The sequence below is a fragment of the Eurosta solidaginis genome, chromosome 4 (genome assembly GCF_040869045.1).
Source record: "Eurosta solidaginis isolate ZX-2024a chromosome 4, ASM4086904v1, whole genome shotgun sequence".
Lineage (NCBI taxonomy): Eukaryota > Metazoa > Arthropoda > Insecta > Diptera > Tephritidae > Eurosta > Eurosta solidaginis.
The window spans coordinates 18,285,838-18,288,624 of NC_090322.1; the positions used below are offsets into that span (position 1 = coordinate 18,285,838).

The following is a 2,787-nucleotide window of genomic DNA, read 5'->3' on the forward strand; positions in this document are numbered from 1 at the left end:
TGCGCATATTTAATTATGGACTAAGTCGCGGTAGGAAGAACATAGAGTGCAGTTTCAGGATGATGGTAAAAAAATTTGGAGTTTTCTAAAACCTATACGATGCCAAAAGTACGAAACAATCATTTCAATTATACAAAGTGCTTGTATCCTACATAATTTTATAAGGAAAAAGATGGCATATCATACACGATCTTCCTTCCCGATATCGAAAACCAGCAACCAGTTCAACGGAACATAAGTACTCTGCCAGAGTTCGATAATGTAAACATAATGGAAAATTCTGCCCCACAAAACTTACGACACTATTTAAGCAATTATTTTTTATTACCAAATGTTTCTTTGCCCTGGCAGTGGAATTATTGTTTATAAAAACTGTTAGACTGTTTTACTTTCCATTTAACAACATTTATTGTAATAAATTTAAGTCAAATAGTTGAAAAAAAAGTGAATAATAATTCATATCAAATAATATTACGAATAGTACTCGATCTGTTCTGTGAATGAGGCTAGTTTGAACTATGTGTACACATGCGAATAAAATTATAGCAGCAAAAATTAATTGCAAGTTGTTTCAGCTACTTCCTTTTTTGTTTTCACTATTTTTAAATAAAACTTAAATGAACGAAAACTATGCAAACCGATTTCCAAAACATGTTCTAAATTTTGGGAAACATTTTCAGCATATGATTTTTTAGTCCATCTTATTTATATATATATTTATATAATTATTTTTCTAAAGCAAAACTAGGTGAAAACCGCAAAAAGGCCTTGTGCCAATACTTACATCCCTGGGTGTACATGTATTCAAACTAGCATCCACTTGTAACACTGGTACTTTTTTCGTTCACTATTGTATCGTCTAATTCATGACTACTTCTATGTAGTAAGATACTTATGAGATCAGCCCATTGAAAACATACCCATTCTAACATCTGTTTATAACTAAATAATAGTATAATTATATAATAAATAATATACAAAAACGCAAGTTTACTCGGGCGAAGGAGCTGGGGTGCAGACCATAAGACGTTGCTCGATCAAACAGTTCCCGCCTAACAGATTGTGCCCTTTGTTCATTTAAAAGCTCCTCTAGCAGCATCATAGATCGAATTTTAAATGTGCGCAAATTCTCGAGAGAAAGACTTCTTACGTCGGGAAGTAAGCTCATTAGAAACATTTTTTTTTTTTTTGGATCTTCCGAAGTTGTATTTCCCTTTTTTGTTTTAAGGTAATTTAGCACCGCCACATCGACTTCATCTCGGGCTGTTTTATTTCTTTTCTTGGCACTAAATGTTAGTTCAAAATTGCTTTCTTTGGCTGGATGTGATTCTAGGTTGTTGGAGATCAAAGATCCTGTCTTCGTGGGGGCACAATCGCTGTAGTTGTCGTCAGCAATTGATCCATTTTCAATTTCATCCAAATATTGTTCTTCCATTTCTGATATTATAATGTTGCTGGTATTTTCAGAATGATGCACTGGTTTTACATATGGAAGAACGAATTGCATAATGTCGTGCAAATAGTAAGGCCTCTTCGCTTTAGTAGAAGATCCACTAGGAGATGCCTTGAGACTTCTTACAAGGCCATTTCGCAAGTTCTTCCACTTTTCTTTGCAATCAGGTACTGTAAGGAAGAGTGTAATAAATTTAGATCTATTTAGACATATTCTTTGTTTTTATTTATAAAAAGAAATCCAAAATCTACACACCTGACCAATTCATTTCCACACCAATTGCTGCCCAGGCTCTTTCTGTAACATCTTTCTTTGAATATTCTGCTAAATTATTTTTATATAGGCAAGGATAATTCTCAACCAATTGAACGAATTTAGTCGCGCCGACCATTTTATATTTTTTTATATGAAATAAATTCAATATATAATTATAGCAACAGAAGCACAGCACACAAGTTTGCAAACGAAAAATTGTAAACAAACATCTTCTTCTTGCTCTTTTCTAGGCGTATTTACGCCTAGCGACCAACATTGCTGTACGCCTAGCTACACGAAAATTTCAAGCTTTGTCGCTTTCATGCAGCTGACGCCTCGTATGCAGCTCTCCATTCAAATACATGTGTTCGGCATCAAAGCGTACAAATTTCGCTTGCAGCGTCTAATACGCGTAGCCTCGTGTGCACCTTGCCTTATTGATTTTGAGATTCCAATTTACAAAAACATCATGTCACCTTAGCTGGAATAATTTTTGTAAATAATATAAAAGCACGGAAAACGGTGAAGGAAGTAGATATAAACCGTTCCAGAGTATATGAAGATATGTGAAACAATTCCAGGTAATTTTTTACTTTAATAATCAAATTAATTGATACGAGCAAAGTTGCCACTGTTGTTCCATTTGGACCAAAAATGGTCCTACCAACCCCATTTGGTCCGCTGGTCCCTTTTTTTCAATTGGTCTTTTTTAGGCTGTAGCCAGGATTTTGGTAATTTTGTCTGATGTAAATATGTACTACCTATAAAAATGTCCACACCTTCATTAACCCTAATATAATCGAAAAAAATTGCTGTTATTAAAATGAAGACCATATATAACACTTCTCCCAGCGGATAGTCTAGAAAAGTGTTGGATCAAAGATATTAGATGGAGGCTGCCACTAGTGAAGCCATTCTCGAACTGAAAACCAAATTAAAGCATGAGACTAATTTGTTTTATATTAAGTGGACTTGCCACTCCCTTAGTTTACGTTCAAGTTATGCGTGCAAGCCTACCGATGCGTATTTAGAGTTTGTGGAACAATATATCGAAATGCCAAATAAAAAGTTACCCATAA

The 2,787-nt window shown here is 34.4% G+C and overlaps 1 long non-coding RNA gene across 1 annotated transcript; it reads right to left on the reverse strand.

The window, feature by feature from the left end:
- Positions 1 to 381: 381 nt before the first annotated feature.
- LOC137249187 (uncharacterized) lies at positions 382 to 2,477 on the reverse strand. The gene is made up of 2 exons (XR_010952278.1): positions 1,709 to 2,477; positions 382 to 1,623 (listed from the first exon to the last, which is right to left on the reverse strand). It is a non-coding gene; the product is annotated as an uncharacterized lncRNA (long non-coding RNA).
- Positions 2,478 to 2,787: the final 310 nt, after the last annotated feature.